This window comes from Euprymna scolopes, chromosome 20, assembly GCF_053919585.1.
Source record: "Euprymna scolopes isolate OS-2025 chromosome 20, ASM5391958v1, whole genome shotgun sequence".
NCBI lineage: Eukaryota > Metazoa > Mollusca > Cephalopoda > Sepiida > Sepiolidae > Euprymna > Euprymna scolopes.
Genome location: NC_136501.1, coordinates 103,140,849 through 103,165,896, shown reverse-complemented (window position 1 = coordinate 103,165,896; position 25,048 = coordinate 103,140,849). Strand labels below are relative to the sequence as shown.

The window sequence follows — 25,048 nt, the reverse complement described above, 5'->3', positions numbered from 1 at the left end:
GTCTTCAAGTCCAACATAAACAAATTCCTGATAAACCGCCGCCTTAAGTAAGACACTATATCAAATCTCCATTACTAACGATTACTACGATATTATCCCATTGATTAGTGTACACGCAATAACCGTTATCCCCGAGTGGCTTCCGGGCCTTGATAAGTGGTGACTTCCATGCAAAAAAAAAAATCAAGCAAAATATCCTCCTATTTGTTATTCAGATTGCCAACAATGTCTAAGTTTGCATAACCACGTTATTCTTGTATCTGAAGGGTTCCAGGTTCGTACATCACTGCTTCCCCACAGCGAGCACATGTCAGCGATGGTCACACATTTTGATGACCCTCTACACAATTACCACAACTTTAAATAAAACTGTAATTTCATAATTATTTGCTAGATTTTACTTGAAATTAAATATATGTCCATACATTGTTTTGGTGTACTTTGTGTATACAATGCGTGCGTTGAATGTGAAAACAAGTGGCTTACCGTTTTTTGTTGTTGCCGTTGTTTGGCAATTCCCCATGCGTGTCAGTGATGATTGTTGAGTTGAACTGATCTACTTCTTTGAACCTACAGGAAAATAAAAGAGAAATTGTTTAAAACCATGCAAGCTTTTTCGGCTAAACTGGTTTTGTTAGGGGCCCTATGATTAGTTCTTCAATAAATTACTGACATCATTACAATCAGGACGTTTGAAGTGAGGTAAGTCCTGTAATCATTCTTATAGCTGCTATTCATGTATGCCTTCAGTTTTATTAGTTAAAGTTAAATATTTACAGTCAAATGTAACTTTTAAACGACTTCATTTGTATTTAAAATAAAGGGCGAAATACAATGTTTGAAGGACTTACTGCTTCATAATAGAACCACAATTTGGCTTTATAATTCCTGGATAAGTTACGTCTTTCATGTAGCCTCATTTTAGGGTGTTATAATATATGACTCATTGTTGTCATTATCCGAAAAAGAAAACATTCAAAAGAAACATTCAAAAGAAACATTCGAAAGAAACATGGCAAAAAATGTCTGCCTGTGTAAGCTGGACTGAAGGAGAAAATAAACATTGTGTCATAATAGAGTATAACCCGGATATAAGAGACGTATCCGGTCCTACATCTATCTTACATCAGAGTTACTTATATCCAGGGTTCTTACATCCGGGTCACTGTACATTAACACATTAAAGTTGGACCAGAAAAAGAAATCTGTCTGTTTTATCTTATATTTGGGTTTCTTATATCCGGGTTATACTGTATATAATTTTCATTATTGCATTGCATTACATTATGTATCACAATGTAACTACCAGATTATTTATTAGTACTTATTTCATTTAAATTGGAATATGCACTTGCTTATAGAAACATTTAATCGTCTCATCCCTGTACTTAAGCGTTTTTTTTTTTGGTGAGCTGATGTGCGCTGCACCGGAAGGAAGCGCTTCAGAAGAGTATCTATATATCTATAAAAGTGTAAGTGTCTGTGTGTCTCTGTCAATTTTAAGTTTACAGACTCGAAATTTAATATATAGGATACTGAGATTTGATAAACTCTTTGTGCTCAGTTTTTGGACAGAAATTTGGCTGTTAATGGATCGAAGTTCAACGATTTGACCTTTGAAAACTCTACCAAACCCCTCCGCTAATTTTGGATCTAAACGCTTGAAATTTTAGAGATAGGTTCATTGGACATGGATCTAACTTAACTTGATTTGAGCCCAAAACAATAAATGTTAAGGGGTAATAATAGGGGTCAAAGTTAAACAAATAGCCGCTTTTTTTTTGCTTAACGCCAGGCTGAATTGCCAGTATTTTAAGACAAAACACGGAGAAACATTTTTTTATATTAAATATGCTCTGATGAAGTAATACACCTTCTTGACGTGCATATTCTTCACCAACTCCAAGCAACACAATCGCACCCCTTGAGAGTTGATGCCTCTAGATACCCAAAACCCTTTTTACTCTAAATCTCTTCACTCTCCCACACTTCTCAATTCCAGCCCCGTTTTCCATGCCTCTAGCTGTACTGACACGCAAAAGATTGAATACAATATAAATAGGGATCTCGCTACCAACTTCTTGCAATCGCTTGTTAAGCACGATCCTTAATAATAACTGTTTATAATTACGTTGCAATATGCCTTGTTTGGTGTCCAAATGAGTGAAAAAAAGATTTAGATTTTATAGAACAAAAGAAAGATAGTTTTATTAAACTATACACGACATATACTGGTATATATATATATATATATATATATATATATATATATATATATATATATATATATATATATATATATATGTGTGTGTGTGTGTAAAATGTCCACGTATGGATCTAGAATAGTAATGTCGAGGTTATGAAGGGTTTTGAAGCATAAAAAGGATTTCTTTTTGTATTTAAAGGGGTCCTCCGCACTTGATCACAAAAAAGTGTATGAACGCCGCCAAAAATACAAATTTCTAGTTTTTCTCAACGTCTTTCATTTTTTGTTTTTGCTACGTTTTTCTGATTAAGAGCGGGAAACTGCTTGGAATATTAAATAAAATATTAAATTAAATAAAAAAAAACAGCATCAAGAAAGCCTCAATCTTAAAGTTTATATATATATATATATATATATATATATATATATATATATATATATATATATACATAAACATATGAGAAAACAATATTGTGTTGCACAGACCTAATAGGAGCGCTAAGAACGAGACTGAAAACTTTGGAAATAGAATGGGGGAGATTGGAATCAGACGGATGGCAGAGAAGATACAACGGATTTCAATAATGAACACTGCATAAATATTAAGGAAAACCTTGACTGTGGAGACAAACTACGTATAAACTACACACAAACTGGACACAGAAACCGCTACAGATACAAAACAAAAGAATATCGTATGGACTCATAAAAACTGAAAGTGTATAATTGTAAGATATCGCCTCCTTTTTGTGAGTATCACCATAAACGGGCACCACACCAGATAATGAGCGTCAAGGAGGATGGTAAATCTGGGAGAGAAAGCACTAGCCAGACTTCCGCTGTAGTAGTGCAAAGAGGACTGGGACCTTCGGGAGGTTTATTGCTACCCAAATTCCAATTAATACCAATGATCCCCGCCAACGAGAAATCAATGTAAGCGGCTATTGTAATAACACAAATTCTTTGGCAAAGATTTTCGAAAGAAGTGGAAAGTACTGGAAATCTGGGGAAACTTGTCATTCAGACTCCAGGAACACCACAAGTTGTTCTGAAAGAGCAATTTTTGATGGTGGCTTGTGTGAGAACTCCTAGTGAGTAAATAATAATAGTAATAATAATAGTAGTACCGATATTAGTAGGAGCACTAGTAACAATTCCGAAAAACTTCGAAAAAGAATGTCAGAAATTGGAATCAGATGATTAAATACAAAAGTACAACGACTAACGATAATGAAAACGACTGAAATATTAAGGAAAACCCTTGAATGCGGAGAATAATACAAAAAGACAATATAACGAATAAGCGTTACAGGGAATAAAGACCACCCAAGCTGCATATCTACAAGTTCTACACCACCATCATGCATCCCCTCCATAGTTTCACCACCGCTCCTCCCAATAAAAATGTGACACCAAAGAGCTGAGAAGGGTCAAGAAGGACTGGAAGATCAAGGAGAAAGCGCCAGCCAGACCTCGGTTGGACAAGCGCAAAGAGAACTGGGACTTTGGGGAGGCTTAGTGCCACTCAAATTCCAGTATAAACCAATGGCCATTGCCGGCGATAAATCAATGGTAAGAGGCTGTTGCGATGATGAAAATTCATTTGCAAATGCTATCGAAAGAGGTGGAGAGAACTGGGCAGACTTCTTGTCACTCAGCCTCATGAGAACACCACAGGTTTCCAATCAGATCGTTTGTTGACTTGTGTGAAAGTCACATGTGAGCCAATAATAATAATAATAATAATAATAATAGCAGCAGCAGAGCATATGTGTATGTTAAGATCTCACGTTACCATTAGCGAATCCCCCAAAATAGGATTCTACTTTTTTAAGAGATTTCGGTGAAATCTTTATAAGGTGATTACTTTGAAATCTTTAAACAAATTATCGCGACTTGTTTTCTTTTTTCGCCAATTTCAATTATAACATTTTGTTGTGAAAGAAATAAAGTTATCATTAGAATTCTGCAACATATGTTAATCCACCAGAAAATTAATATGTGATTCTTCCTTTTACGTGTAAACGGCCTAAAAAAAAAAAACGGAAAAAAAAGTCGGTTTTGCATATAGTTAACGGAAAATTATCGCTCTTTCGGACCAGACAGAGTGGTCAATTCTGTTTGTTTTAAAATCTTTGTCATGTTAATATTCTTGATCGAAATTTCGTATTTAATATGTCATTGTGAATAGTCATACAAAATGCGCTTTTTTTATAGCACTAACCCCAAGTTTGAGCGGTAATGCGAAAAGTAAAACGATTACGAGTGTTTTTATGACATGCCAGGCATAATGTTAGTGGTAGAAAAATTTGGTTAACTGCCCTAAAAATTATAATGGCCCGGAAAAGGGGGGTCATTTTACGCTTATTTATATATGCAACTCAACCCACTCTAAATTCTACAATAATTATGTGTTTTCTTTTTCAGTGTGTTCGTACACCATCGCATAAAAAGTAGAATCTTGTTGAGGGAATAATCTAAAATGTACATATAATTTCTTTTAATTTAATAAATCTTTAGCGTTCATACTTTTGCGTATTTTATCCCAAGTTTTGATTGACTCGTGAGATTTTGATGTGATTTTCACTTGTGGCAAAATAAATAAATAAATGCAATAAAACAGAATTATTTCAACACGAGATCAGGTCAGCGCTAGCAGTATCAGAATTTGGGGGGAATTTTCAGCCGAGTCGCCATTTTGAATAGACACCTATCTTTCTATCAGATTATAACAATATGAAAACGTAATTTAAACCCGTAAATTTTATTTCAATAAAACGAGCAAAGACCAAATTTTAATATCATAAAAGCTTTAATAGAAAAATAAACAATTTTATTTATTTTTCCTTCGATTTCTTCACTTAACATTTCACGGAATGTCGAACAAATAACACAGTTGAATCTTACGATATATATTTTAAACGGCAAAATATCACTCACCTGCTCCATGAGTAAGATATGCTTTCTTTTAATCTTCCTGTATGAGAATTTATTCATATTTATGTATTATAATCCATGTATTTTTTAAATGGAAGGATTTTTCCAACACATATTGCGACAACGCGTGTCTTTCAAGAAAGTTGTAAAGACACCGGATGTTAAGATTATCACTTACTTATGTACGGAAGCCTATAAGTGTAAAAAAAAACACTAATTCAGAAACCTTAATAATCTCGATATTGGATTATATTCCTTCAAATTTTCCACTTTTAAAGGTTTTCGGAGGCGCTGAAAACGAAAATAACCATTTATATATACGGCAAACGAAACTAGTAGTTTCCAAGACAAAAAAATTTACAAATGGTCACAAAGTGGGGGGGGGGTCACTTTTCTATAATGATGTGACGTCAAATGGGCACCCACTTTATGGCCACATTGCAATGAACAGATTTGGCCGTAATTTTAAAGGCATTTTCGAGGGTGGCTTCATATTGACCCTATATGAATAAAGGGAGATAACATCGTCCTTTTTTTAATTGTGGGCGCCTTTACGCTATCGTACATGAAAACTGGGATTTTTCATTTTTGGATTTACACGGATTACGAAATGACGAAGATATGCAATGTAATTTTTTTTTTTAATATCTTAAAGAAATACCTGAATTTTTAAATTTATTATACTATAAATCTGCATTATAGGGTTTCGTCTTTTTTTTATATCGAAAAAAAGGAAACCAGGAATTAAATATAAAAATATACACTGACCGAAAAATAATGACTGGAACATTCTAAACAAAAATTAAGCTTCCACGTAAAAAAACAAACAAAAAAAACACGTGGTTATCGAAAAAAGAAGGATTTACATTTTGGACTTTACCGGTAAATTTACAGATAAGTGATATTTTTTGTTGTTTTAAATTTGAGTATTTTATTTATTGGTGTTTTATCTTCAATTTGTGATATATAAAACGTGTCGGCCAAAATTATTAAAATTCTCATAGACATTTCAACATGGGGGGGTGAATTTATAAAACAACGTTTGTCTAAAATATTATATTCAGTTTATCGGAAAGAGCATAAAATTTTACATTCACCTTGAAAAAAAACGTAATAATTGAACGAATAGGATAATTTTGATAGATTTTTAAAGTTTAAAAATTGAAAAATATTCATCTCATAAAAATCAATTGATTTCATTACGTAACAAAATGGCTCCCAGAGCGCACGCACGCACTTTGTAAACACTGTTTTTTAAACAATGAAAAATAATATTTCTATTATTTTTTAAACAACTTAAATAGTTTATTTTGGAAGCATATTCTATAAAGAAAATAAAAAACCCACTTTAGAAAGAGAAATTACGAGTTTTCTATATTTTATTCGCAGTTTTCTGTTAGGGGTGTCAAAAATTCCCCCAAAATTCTGATACTGCTAGGTCAGCGCCATAAAAATTAAAAATAAAACTTATCCTTTTAATTTAATTGTGAACTCTGAGAAGTAACGTATTGACTTTTATCACCAAGGTGCTAAAATAAGTGTGAGTATTTCAAAAGGTTTCCTAAGGCAATAAAAGTAAGTGAACTCTTGAAACACTTTGCCATAATTTACTAATAAAATAATTAAATTGAACCCAGAAACTCTGGTTCCGCGCCCCTTAATTTCATGTTATAAATCAATATTCTTCTGATAAATAAAAGCACATGTTTGGAATCGAAAATGAGGGTCAACTTTTCCCGATTCCGATACCCCCGATTTTTCCGATTCCGATTAATCGTTCCAACACTAATATACAGGGTGTCCACAAAGTCTGGCTACATAATGTAGCGAGACTTTGTGAGCACCCTGTATATATATATATATATATATATATATATATATATATATTGTAGTTTTCATCTTAGAAAAATAAACACGTGTGGACCAGACAGGACTTGAACGTATACAGAGACAGAAAACAATCTACGATAGAGAGGTTTCGACATTTCGATCAAAAACCCATAATTTACATGCACCCATTAGACTGGCGGAAAAAATATTAGTTTAAACAAACGTTTCCTTTTACTAAAGATCATTGTACATTTCTAGTCTCCAACTTACATATTTGGTATAGCGAGTGTGTCCACGTCATGGTGGAAACAAGCCACCGAACAGAAGAGTTCTTAAATTTGTGCATGTATTTTACGCTTTAAACTCGGAGACTAAGCAGAGTACTACGGATCTCAGATCCTACACAAAAAAAAGGAAAAAGAAAAGCTGCTAAAACTTACATAGAGACAGTTTAGGAGTGTGGAGAGCACGCTGTTAAACAACGGATTTGCAAGAAAGTTGCTCGCTTCTGAAAGTAAACTTTTTCTATGAGAATCTCCTCGTTTTTGTGAGAAAAAGATGATCGGCGATAACCACGTAAAAAATGTAATCGAACAAGATTGCCGGGTGTAAAATTAGACAAATCAGAATTAACAAGTGAAGCATGCATGGTCCCTGGTGTGTACACAGTGAACGAGACAAAAAAATATGGCTAAGTTTAGCCCCCCCCCATCCCATTTAGCCTCAGTCCCCAGGGGACGTCAAATCCTGGTAAAAATGAACAAACGGCGCAGTTTTAGGCATTAACATATGTAAATTTCGGTTCTGCACCAAGCACACACAAAAAAAGAAATGACTAATCGATGCACCAGCAGCTTTCAAAGAGGGTGAATCACTGGCATCATCAGTGAGCAAGCCGTGCTAGTCAATGGTACTCCACGCCATGTGAAGGATATCCGGCCTGCCTTGAATACGAACCAGTTGGCGAGTAGTAGTGATGGTGAATCGTCCAACGATGACCTCTGGATCCGTCCTATTCCCCACAATGGTACAACTGTGAACCCCAACACTGACGCCGATAGTTCCAGCACCCCTTCTGAGCGCTCCGATGAAGATGAAGTCCAGCCTGATGGTATGACTGTACGCTCTAAGGCTGATGCTAATGGTTCCGACACATCTTCTGAGAGCTCCAATGAAGATGAAGTAGTCCAGCCAATCCCCCTTCGTAGGAGTGCCCGCAACAAACAACCACACCAACCATGCCAAATGTGTGGTCTGGAGACCAGGGGGAGAGTGTAGAGTTGAATGTAAGAATCAAAGAGGAAAGCACCCCCGTGTGTGTGTGTGTGTGTGTGTGTGTGTCATGCGGTTATACAACTTACCTTCAGATGGGATCTGAGAGAAAGAGAAATTATAGATGGCAGCCATGGATTTATAACGTGTAGTCTCGTGGAATCTCACGAGAGCTCATCTTCTACTACACATATATGCAAATGGAATGGGGTCGATTTTCTGATTAAAATTCTGTTGGCAGATGTAGCAGGCAGAGACGTGCTGAAGTTGAGAGATAAAGTTGTCAGTGACGAATTCTAGCTGGACTTTTGCGTATAGTATTTGGTTTATTTTATTTATTTATTTTTTTACCTGACCATTTAACGTCAATTTGGTTATTAAACGTTAAGTTTAAATAGAATTACTGTTTCCATTTCTCTTTTAAGTATTTATTTGTTAGTTTCATGCCTGTGCAGGGGACGTTGAGTATTTATCTATTATCGTTTTTAGTGATAAATCAGCTTTATCAACTCCTTTTATTCCTACATGACTTGGTATCCACCAAAAGAAAAATTATTGTTGGCCACCCACGTCGGTCTGTCAAGCGTATTTTTTTTTTAATATAGAACCCCGTGATATGGTTCTAGGATACGTTTTTTTCAGGTTATGATGTGAACTACCATGTTTTTTCTGGACCCTTGTTACGGTAATTGCCCACCTCCCAGTGTTATTTATGTTATTTGATTATATACATATGCGTTATATATTTATTGTATTTTGTTACTAATTTTGAATGCCGTATCCCGAGATTTTATAAAATTTTCGTTTGTCTGACATGTTTACCTTTAAAATAGAAAATCTGTTTTGTCAGACTTTCATTTGAAATAGCATTTTTGATTGACTGTGAAGCTTAAGTTTAAAATTTTAAATACTTTTGTTTGCTAAACTTGAGTTTTAAATAGCATGTTTATAAGTTTATCAAGCGTAAATTTTAGACAGAATTTTTGTTGGTCAGTCATGCTTAAATTTTAAATAGTATGCTTGTAAACGCTAGATTTGAGTTTAAAATAACATTAATGTTGGACCTTCATGCTTAAGTTTGAAAATATCATTTTTATACATCTGTCATACTTAACTTTCAATTGGAATATCTGTCAATCACGATAATATTTTAATAGCATTTTTATTGGTATCTGAAACTTTCGTTTGAAATAACCTTGTCCTTTATCGCACGATTGAAAAAATATATTTGAATGTCGTTTGAATGATTGCGTTTTCTCGTGGAAAAAAGAAAAAAGTATGACCTTTACTTTTCTTTATTTTATTTTTAAAATGCATATATATATTTTTTTCAAATAGCTGCGTGCTTTGAATTATCGTGAGTAATAGCGTCAACTTGAAGAATTCCACTTCATGTCGAGGAGTTCATTATGTTTACCACTTAAGTGCAGAGTATCGTTATAATATTCAACGGTATTGATTTAAGATCGGCATTCAATCGCAAATATGTTCGATTCACGTATATAAATATTGGTGAAATAGCATATATTGAGATGTCTCACTATCTCTTTCTTTCTATGATTTTTTCATCGGTATCTGTATATAATTATCTAATTTTTATACCATTATATAAAAGGAACTTTATGTGTGTGTGAAAATTGAAATTCCAAGGCTAACTCGATTATCGCCCTTTAACTCTGATTACCGGAGAGCGACACAGCCACGTCACTTCCTGTTTCTTGTATCTCTCCATTTTTTTCCACTGAACCTTCAATCAGTCAACATGTAACGAAGAACCACTCCGGTTAGAATGGCCACCCAATCAGCGCTAACCCGCCAGCCTCATCAATCGCAAGCAACGTTACTCCTTCCTCAACGAATTCTTATTCTTACTATCTATATCCTTATTTCTTATGTATATTTATGTAAATAAATCTACATTCTTTCACTAATATATGTCGGAATGTTTTCGTCATCATTATGCGACATTTTGCCTTGCAATCACTCTACCATTCAATGCATTTAGCAACATAGATTGGTTGGTTGTTTTTGTTTTACGGCATATCAACCCTTTTCAGGTTATTTAATGCCGAATCCGGTGATTTTGAAGAAAAATTTTTTTAATAGAATATATTTGTTTTTGCAAGTCAGTTTCTATTTAACCCATAGTTGGGACCATAATAGGTACTACCACTTCGGATCAGAGTGGACCTGGGAGCAATGGTAATTAAAGGGTGGCTTCACACTCCCTAAAGCCCAGAAGCTGGGGCCTTACCACTGGATATAGTTTAAGGTCATATCCAGGACCCCCATGGAGGGACTTTTACCCTCTGCAGGGGGGCAGTCGGTGTATTCTAATGCCCCACCGACATGGCCGTTAGGACACGGGAGTTGATTGGCCAAGTAAAAAATTTCATAAGTAAGAACAGTCGTGTGTGTTCTAGAAACAATCGGTTCACAATTTGACGTCACTGTGGGAAATATAGGCACAATTATTCGCTAGAAACTGAAGAAATTTGTTCCAAGGGTGCTAAAAAAAAAGAAAAAAAAAAGAAAGAAAGCCTGTCTTGGCAGCAGGGAGATGGTCGGCTGATCATTTTAGATCCCGCAATTCTTGAAGATCTGGCGACCTTCGATGAAAGCGAGATTAATCGCTATAGCTCACAGACCAAAAGACAGAATTCCCAGTTGGAACATACTGGCTCTCCAAATTCCAAGAAGGCGAGATAGAGCAAATTAACCGAAATTGGAGAAAAAGTCATCAAGGAATATTATAAGGGAGTTCAAATAGATATTCCATCGGAAGAACCCAGCATTCTTCAAATCGGACCAGTAGCATTTCCACCAAGACAATGCACCAGTCCACAACTCCACACTTGTCAGACTATTTGACTAAATGGTAATCAGGAGCGTTTCTAAGCCTTCCTATAGACCAGACCTTGCTTTTTGTGGATTTAATTATTCCTAAAATCACGGAAAATCTTAGAGGCTGTCCAAACATTGAGATGAAAGAGTCTGTGACGAGGTTATTTACACGCTTAAAAAAGCATTTCGCGGGGTTATGCAGAATTTGTTGGCACGGTACAACATTGCCGACAAAGTAGATAATTTGAAAGGAAATTAGATTTTCCTGTGTGTACTATCAATAAATTATTCATGCGAGAAAAGTCAGGAAATATGCTGATATTATAAAAGTTGAGCTGCACTTTTTTTTTTAATTGCACAGCGGTTGTTTTTAAAAGTAAGACCTATATTTTTATTTAAAAAAAAAAGAAAAAACATTGAAGAGCTATGAAGAGGCGAGTATTACCATTAAATAAAAGTGAGCTTTTGTGTTCCAGAATTTACTTTTCTTCATAGTAAGCACCATTCTCAATGCAGATTTACCAGCATCGTGAAACCTAAGTTTTCTTTCACTCATATGTTTAATGCTATCTTTGTTTTTTTGAGATGAGGATTGGTTATTTTTATTATTATTCATCGGACTACTGTTCTCATCTTGAGTGTGATTTTCTCAACGTTTCGATTGATATAACCTCCGACGTTCTTCAGGTGTATCTTGTCGAACTCGGGAATGTTTCTGTCGAACTCCAGAATTTGGTTGGAATTTCAAGCTTTATTGCTTTTTGGAAATCGATGAACCCATCTCTTCTTGTTCCAACATCAATTGTATCGACTTCAGCAGACGCGTTTTATAATTGACCGATCTTATTTTCTTTGCATGGAGGAATTCAGTGATGCGCCTCTGCTTCTGACGCATGCATTTAACAAGAGCTGCTTTCTCAGTCACACCGTCAATATCTTTAAGGCCATGGATAAATACGTTCATGTATGATAGCAGTGCAATTTAATATTGCTTTGATCTATTTGGGCGGAATGAAAAATAGAAGGCATCACTTAAAACGTCCCTCGTATTTTTATTGTATGTAATATGACCCCTTAACATTTACTGTTTTAGACTCAATCAAGTTATTAAGTTAGATCCATATCAAAGGGATCTATATATAAAATTTTAAGTGTTTAGACCCCAAATTGACGGAGGAGTTTGGTAGAGTTCTCAAAGGTCAAACTGTTAAACCATGACCCCTTAACAGTCATCAAATTTCTGGCGGAAAATGGATTATAAAGATTTTCCAAAATCTCGGTACCCTATATATTAAATTTCGAGTCTGTAGCCTGAAAATTGACGGAGTTATTTTGTAGGGAAATGTACACAGGCAGATACTTTTACTTTTATAGATATTTCGATTTATCAATTTGGTAGTATCTATTCAGCGTCTATATTTTTCATTTTAAAGCTCATATTCATAGGACAGGTTTTTATATATGTAATGTTACCCTTCAATTTCGATGAGAAGCATTGAGATTCGAAATACCATGGTCTAACATGTCTAGTTTATAGTTAAAAAATTGTTTTTCATTTGATGATCAAATAAAGTTAATTTAAATTTGAACTGTCCTAAATTATAGTGTCTGAAGGTATAAACAATTGTTTATATTTAATTGAAAATATAGTTATAAAGCTCCTTTTTGTAAATTACGTTTATTCTTTCCAAATTTTTACGGTTGAGTACACTCAACTGTGAAATCATTCCTGGATAATTAATTTCTTTTTGTAAGGTATTAGATGGCCGGGGAGAAAGACGCTTAACTACGAAGCACTAATTAGATTATGGCTGTGTTCGAATCCCCTGACAAGCAGTAAAAATTTCATTTATACACTGTCAGTCGAATTAGCATTAAACACTACTGTCTAGGTATAACAGTTTAATTAAATAATAGCTATACTCCTGTGAATTCGTTTTTCATTTTGTGTGTATTGATATTTATATTAAAATCCCTCTTTTCTATTTATTTAAAAAGAAAATACAATTTTCTTATATATGGCTTGTGGAATTGCATTCACTAGCAAAAGATCTAGCTAATTTGCATATTTTTTTGAAACATTCATTTTAATTAATTCCCTATCAGTTTTTCGGTTTTCTTATGGGATGATCATTTTTAGTTAACTATTAGGTTTAAGTATATTCATGCAGATATTCTACTTTATTTATACTTGCATAATATTTGCGTAAAATGTTTACAGGAAACACAACATTGTTTCCATATATATATTTATGTATACGTATATATTTTTGTTTAATCTATCTATCTATATATCTATAAATATGAACGTGTCTGTGTGTGTCTGCATACATTTCCCTACGCAATAACTGTCAATGTTTAGTCTACAGACTCGAAATTTGATATACTGGCTACTGAGATTTGGGAAAGTCTATGTGATCGGTTTTCGGCTAGAAATTTGGCTGTGAAGGGGTCAAAGTTCAACGATTTGACCTTTGAGAACTCTACCAAACTCCTGACAATTTGGGGTCTAAACACTTGAAATTTTAGATATTGGTTCCTTGGACATGGATCTAACTTAATAATTTGATTTGAGCCCAAAAGAATAAATGTTAAGTGGTCATAATAGGGGTCAAAGTTAAAAAAAAAAAAATTGATCGTTTTTTTTTTGTTTTTTTTTCAGCATACACCTCCAAACACCCAGGCAACGTCGGTTACCCATGCTAGTATATCTATAAAAGTGAAAATATCTGTGTGTCTGTCTGTCTGTCTGTCTGTCTGTCTGTCTGTCTGTCTGTGTACACTTCCCTACCAAATAACTTAATTTTCAGTCTACAGATTCGAGCTTGGAAATAAGGGAGTATTGAAATTTGGGGAAATCTTTTTAATCCGTTTTCGGCCAGAAATGTGGCTATTAATGTGTCAACTATTTCAACTATGAGAGCTCTACCAAACTCCTACGCAAATTTTGGATCTAAACCCTTGATATTTTATATTTAGATTACTTGAAGATGGGTCTAACTTTATAATTTTATTTCAGCCCAAAACAATAAATGTTAAGGGGGCATAATTGGGGTCAAAGTTTTTTTTAAACTGCCCTCTGCTGTCACTACTAAATTACCCAGCCAATTTTTGGTCTAAACATTTGAAATTTTACATAAAGTATAGTCAGACATAGGGCAAGCTTTTTAATGTTCTTTTTTTCTGAAAATTTGGCTTCCAAGGGTTAAAGTTCCAAAGATTTGTCCTTTGCAGTCTTTTGCAAACTATTAAGCCTATTTTGCGTCTAAATATTTTAAATTTTACATAAAGGGTATTCAGACATACATCAAGCTTTTTAATCAATTTTTGGGCGAAACATTGGCTGGCAAGAGGTCAAAGTTGACTAGTTGACCTTTGCAGACTACCAAACTCCTCCGCCAATTTTGGAGTTGAACACGTAAAATTTTAGATTCAACTTACTTGATATGAGTCAAACATTTTAATTGAATTTGAGCTCAGAACAGTAAATGATAAGGGGCCAAAATTGGGATACAAAATTAAATAAAATTGACGTCTGCGGTGTCTAGCAACTTTTCTTTATGGTAGTTTACGAAGTCTATTATATAGAAAGGCATTACCGTACATATTCAAACTTTTTAATATATACATATGCACATAAAGTTATGAAAAGTACATGAGGCCCAAGCAAAGCCGGGCGGGACTGCTAATATATCTATAAAAGTGAACGTGTCTGTGTGTGTATATTTTCCGACGCAATAACTGTCAATTTTAAGTCTACAGACTCGAAATTCGATATACTGGGTAGTAAGATTTGGGAAAATCTTTGTAATTCGTTGTTGGCCAGAAGTCTTGCTATTAAGGGGTTATAGTTCAACGATTTGACATTTGAGAACGCTATCACACTCCTCCGACAATTTGAGGGTCTAAACACTTGAAATTTTGGATATAGGTTTCTTGGACATGGATCTAACTTAAAAACTTGATTTGATCCCAAAAATATGAATGTTAAGGGGTATTATAATGGGTCAAAGTTAAAAAAAAAAAAGTGACCGCTGTTTTTTTTTTGCTCAACATACACCTCCAAACACCCGGGCAACGCCAAGCTGAAATGCTAGCATATATATATATATATATATATATATATATATATATATATATATATATATATAAGTAAACGTGGCTGTGTGCGTGTGTGTGTGTATACATTTTCCAACGCAGTAAGATTGTCAATTTTCAGTCTAAAGACTCGAAATTTGACCTGTGTACTGAGATTTGGGAAAATCTATGTGATCGGTTTTCGGCCAGAAATTTGGCTATCAAGGGGTTAAAGTTCAACGATTTGACATTTGAGAACTCTACCAAACTCCTCCGACAATTTTAGGTCTAAACACTTAAAATTTTAGATATAGGTCCCTTGGACATTTTTTTTTTTTTACACAGTGATCACCACTTATCAAGGCCCGGAAGCCACTCAGGGATAAGGGTTATTACAAGTACATTACGTTAGTGTGGAGATTTGATCACGTGTTTACTTAAGTGGGCGGTTCATTAGGAATTTGTTAATGTTGGACTTGAAGACATCCAAGTTGTAGTCCGGTGGGACTAACTTAATAACTTTATTTGATCCCAAAACAATAAATGTTAAGGGGTCATAATAGGGGTAAAAAAAAAATTGACCGTTTTGTTTTGTTTTTGGCTCAGCATACACCTCCAACCACCCGGGCAACGCCGGGTACCCATGCTACTATATCTATAAAAGTGAAAATGTGTGTGTGTGTGTGTGTGTGTGTGTACACTTCCCTACTAAATAACAATCAATTTTCAGTCTACAGATTCGAACTTGGAAATAAGGGAGTATTGAAATTTGGGAAAATCTCTTTAATCCGTTTTCGGCCAGAAATTTGGCTATTAAGGAGTCAAAGTTCAACGATTTCAACTATGAGAGTTCTACCAAACTCCTACGCAAATTTTGAATCTAAACACTTGAAATTTTAGATGTTGGTTACTTGAACATGGATCTAACTTTATAATTTCATTTACGCCCAAAACAATAAATGTTAAGTGGTCATAATAGGGAGCAAATTTAAAAATTGACCCCTTTTTTTTGTTCAACATACACCTCCGGGCAACGCCGGGCTGAAATGCTAGTATATATATATATATATATATATATATATATATAGTTTTTAATCCTCACAGACAAGTGTTTCGTACTTCGGAAGTAATCATTGTAAGATTTCATTCTTTCCGCTTGTCGAGAGATTCGAAACCATCTCTGTCGCCATTAAAGAAGAACACACCACCGAACAACCTCAACAATATTTACATTAAATATAAATATTTATTAATCATGAACACACACACACACACACACACACACACACACATATATATATATATATAAGATCCAGCGAAACGCGTGTTTTTATTAAAACGTGCTCAATGGAAGAGAGAAGGTAAATAGTATGTTTATAATACACACATTATCAGTTACGTACATGTTTCACTGGATCTCAATTCAGGGAGACCCACCTCATCAGACCAGAAAAAGGGGGGGCACACTGCTAGTTGTTGCACTTTCCCCCGATCTAGTGAAGGGGGTCTCTCTAAAATGAGATTCGACTAGAATATTTATGCTCATATGTAACCAATAATGTTTGTATAATATATATATATATATATATATATATATATTGTAATTCAACTTTTTATGTCTTATTAAAGTAAAAAAAAATATATAAAATGCCATTTAAACTTTTAAAATTTTGATGAATTTAAAGCAACGGCCATTACGTAATTTTTATTGTAAAATGTTGACGTATTTCGGTTTAAGCTTAATGGGTTTTAAAAGGAATTTAAATTGGGATTAATTATTGGCTTTTGACTAGATCAAAGTCAAAAAAGTTCGAAAAACAGGAACTTGCATATTGAATTTCGTGTACATTATGTCATGTAAGATTTTTCTTTTATCTTTTAAAAGATATTGAAATTAAAGGGTTATTTGATACTTGTATTATCTGGGGGGATTATGGTTCTCTTTTTTCTGACTTATTTTGTCAACATTTCAACTGATGCAAAGATCCGTGGGGTTGTGGATAAACCACTTGTTAAATCTTGGTTTCCTGTAACTCTTCTGGAAGATAAAGGCTCAATCCTCAGTGTGAGCGATACTCAAATACAACTGCAAGTTATTTAGAACGTAGATCCTTTTACGTAGGAGAGAGTGAAAGCAGGTAATTTCAGTGAATGAATAAAGTTTTCCTTCGAAATTCCACGCGGAAAAGTTGGATTCAAGAGTTCGACAAGATCCACCTAAAGAATGTTCGAGGTTACATTGAGTAAAACCTTGTGAAAATATCCCTCCAGATGAGAACAGTAACACAAAGATGCCAAATAATACGAATAATAAATACCGATCTAAAAAAAAAAATCAGACACTATATATTCATTGAGGTATGATTCATACTGTAAAAATTTCACAATAATCGAGAGGCTGATGATCAATAATAGGTCTGCCTATTCTGTTTTATTTCCTGCGTCGAAAAAAAAATAATTAGAGTCCAAGTCAAAAGTACTTACGTCTAGTAATTGTGTACCAACATTAAAATATTGGTTAATTAGTTTAAGAATTTCATGCAGAAAAAATATATAAACATATGCACATATTAAAATTTATATATAAGTATCTGGCTGTCTTTCTGGGAGTGCAGCACATGCATTTATTGTGTCGACATCTATATTAAAGAGAACCAAAATGTTAATATATATATATATATATATATATATATATTTAAACGTATAGAACATTTTATGTACCCAATAATGCAAACACGTACATGCATTATTGATATCCTTTTCTATTGATGCCTCTGTGTATAATAGTTCATGAAACAGAACTGTGCCAACATTTTAACAAATTAGAGCTGACTAAACCATGTAAACAGTTTTGCTGCAACCCTGCATCAAATATGCTAATACAATTTCAATGACGAGACAGTTCAAGTTTAGAGAAAGTCCAGGTTTAGAGGAAGTCCAAATGAAAGGAAGTCCAAATGAGAGGAAGTCCAACTTTAGAGAAAGTTCAAATTAAAGGAGTTTTACTATACTTTATATTTCATTTTTTTATATATTTTTATATGTCTTTATACATGCACACATTGTTTTATTAATTTTTTTTATTTTATACTCTTATATTTTGATTATCAATCAGTATATCATATGTATCATCAAAAAAATATCGCTTAATTTGTTAAGGTGCAAATCCTGTGCACGAAAAAACGCATATAAAAATAAGCTCGGAGGACAATGTGGAAAAAAATACTATTCATCGATAACCTTGAGCTTCTAATATCTCTTTGGATAATCTCACAAACACTGCTCACAATCAAAAGAAGTTACCATTCTGGACTTGGTAGGTGGCGCTAGTAATAGTGTGCGGAGGATGAATACAAGGAAGCTGCCCCTCGATGCTATACAGAAGCATGTGTCGGAAACGATTACCATCATCTTCCCATTTATGTGATAATAGTATCATGGGGGGATAATAACAGGCACCGTTCACGCAGACGGGTCCAGCGTATACAATCAACAAAAGATTCTTTAGTAGAATAGGGGCGTTGTCAAAAAACGTTTGTGTTAAGAGCACAATTGAAATATAGTACTTGATATTTGCATTGCAAATAATTATTTAAGCAAATAAACAAATTATAATATAAAATTAGCAGTGGGTTGTCTACAGTGCACTGTATAAAACAGTATATTTTTGACTAAGCCATTGCGCCGAGGTATGTGAGATTCGTGACTGCGCAGGAATAACTCGATTTAATTAGCAAAGAGCCGATTTCACATATTTCGATTATATTACAAGTATTTGAGGTGTGCAAATTCGGGGATCTTAATTAAAGCTCGGTTAAGGGAATGGCCTTTATGCTAGTATATGTATATATGTATGTATGTATATATATATATTTCAAGTAAGTTCTAGGTTCCTCTCTATGGACAATGTTATTTCAATATCAGACATATGTACCCGAGTACTCCTCCCAGATTCGATCCCACCTCTCAGTCTTTCAGTAAGCCAGTTAACTACTTCGTAGTATAACTTACTTTTTTGGTTTGGTCTTAGGGTATTCTCGGACATTCTGTCTGGATGATTATGCAGCTAAAACTTTAGGTAACATGTCTTAGAGAAGGTGCAGCAACAGATTCCATTGTCTACGGGCTGAACATTAGACACGGTCAGGATGTTGATATTTAGCAATAGAACATTTCGTATGCCCAGTAGAATGATAGAATATGTTTTTGTTGAGATATGATGTAGAAAAATAATTGCCCAGCGAAATAAAAAGACAGGTTGGCGTCAAACGTCTAGCTAAGTGACCAGAAAAAAAGAGTTTGAACTAATCCAATATATTCAGCAAGACCACCTTGCTCGTGGTAACTAAACTAATTCATATGACGGAAGAAGGAGAGATTATAGGTTAAGAAAATAACAAAATAAAAATAAATGGAGATTCCGGAGAAAGAAATAAGAGGAGAAAGAATGATAGCATAGAGATGAGAGGCAGATTTGGGGTTTCCATAAAATCATTTGTTTGACAGAAGAGACTTGCATGTTAGCCTCGAACGGGGCGAGCCAGCTTTGTCAAATTACTCCGTGAAATAATTGTTTCCGTTTATAAGACAGTGATCCTTAAAGTTTTTTTTTTATTGATTACTTGTCTTTGGAAGATAATCCAGTTAATACTAGATCTATTCTGAAACCTGGCACCCGGACTGCAGCTGTGAGGGAAGAACTCAGCCATTTACGACTGACAACGAACAGCCAGCTTGTAAAATACACTGCTTCACAGAATTTAGTGTCGCGCCAGTTTTGTGCGCTTTGAATATATGAGCGGTAATCCCAGTGACCAGTAAGTGTTTGGTTATATTCTGAAGGATCCATCAGTGGACGAAAGTAAAAGTGTAGTCGCTGGGACTGAGGGTAAGCGGCCTGGTTAAAATAATTGATCCCGCAATACAGGATTTTGAACCTCCCCCGACGATACTGTTATTTACTTGTAAAACTACGATACTGTTATTTACTTGTAAAAATACCCTGTTGAATTATCCTTTTTTTCAAAGCAGTAAGGTTTTATCACGGCCAGGAGGCCACTCGAGGACAAGTGTACGCTAGTCATCAGGACAATATAATAGTAATAATTAGTAACGGAAATTTAGTGAATTGGATTACTATGGGGGACTTCTAATCAAGAAATTGTTTACGGTGGATTTGAAGACGACCATATTGTAGTTATCTATAAAGCAAACAAACGGAATAGAGTTCCACAGCCGGACAGTTCTAAGAAAGATTTGTTCATTAAATCCACGTGTAGGTTTATGCAGAGATAAAGATTGGGGGGAAATTATTGATAGTAGTTTCAGTTAGACAAGTGTTTTCGTAAAAATTTAACAAGAGGGGCCATACATTGAAGCTCAGATGAGCACTTGCCAGGAAAATAAAGATAGAGCAGAGACATGCCGACAACGTCTTCTTTAAGCTAGGAAGTCGGTTTTAAACTAGGTCAAAGAAGTATAGGAATCTTTGGGCAACTTCTGCCCAGACGTGGTTAACTTGGACGTACTTGGCTCTTATACAGAGAGAGTATTGTATTGGAATGGGTGAATGATCCAACTATTCTTCCAGCTATCTTGACAGCTGATTTGATGTATGTGTTCCATCTCAGATCTGGAGTAAAATCCAAACCCAGAAGCTTGTTAAAACATGGAGCCTCCCCAAGACGAGAGCCATTCGATTCAATTGATGCAAGACGGGTGTCAGAGCGTTGATGAGGAAAATGTAAAAGCTTGGTTTCAGATGCATTGAAACCATACCAATCACCATTTTCCCCATTGCCTCACGTGCTTAAGAGATAATCAGAGAGAGCATGGTCATTTACGGCTTTTCAAGTTTTGTCATAGATTGTTGTGCCAAACGCTTTTACATAAAATCCGAAGGAACTCGGGGATGTGTCTGTATGTTGTCATTAGGTTTATGACAACAGCATATTCTTTTCCTTGTTTTGATTCTCAGGTATATATCCATTGATATCTTATGTTTTCATGCAGAGTGATATAATCCTCGGTTGATTAATTGTGTCTGTGTCGAGAGTCAAATCGATGAAAAGAATATGCTGTTTTCATAGCATTGGTTATCATGTTTATTCGTTCGTACTTAAACCAAGACATTTACATAAACCCAAACGCTGCGCATCAAAATAAAAAAAGATTGAGATCAAGAATATTATTAAAATATAACTAAAACCGAATAAAACTGGGTTAACATTGCTAAGAGCGTATTGATTTTAGATATGTTTTTGTTATTTTGCTTTCTCAAGGCGAGATATTTAATTTTCAATAAGAGAATGCTAATTTAATGTGCTATTTGGTTCTCTAAATATACAGCCCTCTGGCAATGAATCCCGGAGTAAATTAATGGCAAGAGATGAATGACACTTTAAGGAAGGTGACATGTAAGTACGGTAAGCGTTTTAAGAATAAAGAAGGTGTGTTATTTAATAAAGAGTGTGTGTCGCGCTTACATAATTTCTCTTGAGTGAATGTCATTTATTTGTTATGGCCTTCCATTTCTTATTACGTTTCTGAATTTTTAAGATGAGTATTGGTTATTCGTATCGGACTACGGTTCTAATCGAGTGCGATTTTCACAATGTTTCGGTCGATGTAACCTCCGACCTTCTTCAGGTGCATCTTGTCGAACTCTGGAATGTTTCTGTCGAACTCGGGAATTTGGACGGAATTTCGAGCGGAACCCTTTATTTACTTCACGGGGGTAGTGTGCTCTTGTTCCGTCAGCCATGACTAGACAGAGGTCCTAAGTAATAAGCAATTGTATTTTTTTCTGTCATCCACGCTGAGGATTAAACCATTAACCTTCAGGAGAAGACACTTTTTACTATTGATTTTTCTAGGGATTCTAACCACTGCGCCATGGGTCCTTACGGAAAAATACAATTGAAAATTAGGATTTCTGTCTAGTCATGGCTGACAGAACGAGGGCACGATACTCCCCTGAAGTTAATAAAGGGTTCCGCTCGAAATTCCGTTCAAATTCCCGATTTCGACAGATACACTTGAAGAGGTTCAGAAGTTACTTTGACCGAAACGTTCTAAAAATCATGCTCAAGATGAGAATAGTACTCCGATTAATAATAATACGTTCTTACATTTTATGTAATAAATAATTTTACCAAGTTTCCGTTTCAGTTTTGATTATAGCTGAAAGAATACAAGTTATATTTTTTTCTCCATAAGTTTGTTTCTGTTTCGATTCAAGCTGATGCACCCAAGTCATATAGATGTATTAAAAATTTTTTTTTTTAATCACAACTTTATATATATATAAAAAGAAAATTAACTATAATGCTATATACGAAATCTACATAAATTTAAACGTATTTAACGACCGGGCTACACCGGGCGTCCCCGCTGCTTAAATAAATACTTTTGCAGTTTTATCAAAAGAGCTACCATAATATCAGGGCGTCTCTGTTTTGGGTGAACATACACAGAATGCTAACATCCATATATTACATATGAGAGTCCGCTGTGGAATTTCCATAGGTCTCCTAGTTTAATTTCAAAGATGATAGAAAATAAGGACAAAGAGGAAGGAAAACGAAGAAAGCATAGGGAAATGAGGTAAAAAAAAAATAGTAGTATTCTCAGGTAAACCTCGACTTTAAAACACCAAACCCGGACCAATTGTCCCTATTTACAATGCCTCCCCACGGGGCTGAGTTAGACATTAGGGTCGTTTTTTAATGTGGAGAAAAGGAACACAAATTAAAAATTGTATCAGTTGTGAAGGACCCCTCCTCCACTAACAGAGAACAAGAAATTGAAGTGCAGCATCTAAAGAACGTATACTACACTTTGATCTTGACCTAATTGTCTAGCTCCTTCACTCAACTCTATACTCCTATAAATGTTTTTTTTGTGTATTGATACTCATTAAAAAACCTTTTCTCTATTTATTTACAAAATACAACATTGTCATATATGGGTCGTGGAATTGCATTCATCTGCAAAAGATCTTGCGAGCTTGCATACTCTTTTAAACATTCATTTTAATTAAGGCAGAATTAGTTTTTTTCGGTTTCCTTATGGAATGATCATCTTTAACTATTACGTGTAATTATATTCATGCAGATGGTGTTTATTTGCTCCCCCACTGAGCAAATTAGGCACAAGGCCGTTTTTAATGTGAAGTAAAAACCAGCTCCCCTAAAAGGGGTCACTCTGGTTACCAAAAATAATAATTGTCCCAGTATAGAGGGTTTCCCCTCCATTGACTGGTACAAACCATCTTAAGTGCAGTATCTGCCGGAACAGATACTACACTTTGATCTTGGCCAAAAGGCCAAGAAAAAAATTTATATTCATGCAGATATTGTAGATTTGTACTTGCGTAATATCTGCATAAAAAGTTTATAGAAAACTAAAATCTCTTTCTGTGTGTATTTATGTATGCGTTCATATATTTGCTTAAAAAATTGCCTCCCTAACTCCGTCAGTTTTTTTTTTAGTCTACAGGTATGAAGCATAATATATAAGGTATGTGAACCCATGCAAAATTTTTTACTTGGGTTTTAGTCGGGGGAAATCGGTGCAAAAGTGTAAAAATAAAAAAAAAGAAAGGAATTTGCCAGGTAAAGGTCGAGTGGCGGAATTACGAATATGCATGCGCAAGGTAATAGCCATTGGTTCAGGTTTACATTTTTAGCTTTGCAGCAAACGTGTCTTCATAGCTCAGAAATTAACGTAAAAAATAAAACGTAATTCGTAAGCTAAAGGATTTGTTTCGATTCTCGATTATGGTGCACCAGTCTTTTTTTTTTTTAACTCTTTAAATCATTATATTTTTGGTCCAATATAATATAATACGAAACTTACATTAATCAACAAATATTTAGGCGAGCGGTTTGCTAGTATATTATATATATATATATATATATATATATATATTTATGAAAAATGTTGGAATAATCGCATCACTAGTAAAGAAACATGCTAATTATTATTAACAAGCAAAGCTACTATCTAAAGGTCTCCATGAACGAAGCCAAAATAATATAGATACAACGTCAAATGCTTGAAAGCGAGAGTGAGCGAAGGAAGAGAGAATTCAGTTGGAATATTTGAAGAGGACGTACATGTACATGCATTTTTTATCAATTACTAATAAAAGGCATGGCGGACGTAACCATGAAATAGTCCTGCCGCTTTTGTAAAAGGACAAATACGCATCTTAATAAATGGGAATGGATTAAGAAAAAGTGGTGATTTTTATATTTATTTATATCTAGTTGTTGTTTCATAACGTTTCGCCCGAAAACCTGGTCAAACGACAACTATGTAAGTCAGTAAGTACTTAGGATATAGTAAGGAGACTCAGCATTCCTATCTCGTCGCGGTTTCGGTACGGACCGGATGATGGAAAGCAGATAAGAACTAAAAAAAAACTTGGATTTCTAAGACCAAAAAATTAAACCTTGTCACCCTTCGGGTCTCATGGCGCAGCGGATAGAAACATTGAATCTCTACGGTTCCAGGTGAGCACTGTCTGAACATAGCGATTTCAAACCTTACCCATAGCTGGGCAGAGTCGTTATGAGACAACTATGGAAGGGAGTAGTATCTAAAGATACAGTTAAGCGAGAGCATTCGTATTTTGTCGTGGGTTCCCACTTGACGAAGGCCAGAAAAAATCTTGACTGAAACATTGTTAAACAAGTAGAATACGAGGATCATAGTCTGCAAAGACATATGTAAATTATCCATCTCGTAATAATATTAAAAATAATAATAATAATAGTAATAATAATAATAGTAATAATAATAATAATAATAGTAATAATAGTAATAATAATAATAATAATAATAATAGTAATAATAATAGTAATAATAATAGTAATA

General features: G+C 34.5%; 1 long non-coding RNA gene and 1 pseudogene across 1 annotated transcript in view; both read right to left on the bottom strand.

The window, feature by feature from the left end:
• Nucleotides 1-488: 488 nt before the first annotated feature.
• Nucleotides 489-25,048, bottom strand: part of LOC145241665 (uncharacterized) — a 209,601-nt gene continuing 185,041 nt past the window's right edge. Inside the window, exon 3 of the long non-coding RNA XR_013862598.1 lies at nt 489-570. This is a non-coding gene — a long non-coding RNA (uncharacterized LOC145241665). The remainder of the gene's footprint in view (nt 571-25,048) is intronic.
• LOC145241789 (U2 spliceosomal RNA) lies at nt 23,361-23,504 on the bottom strand (annotated as a pseudogene).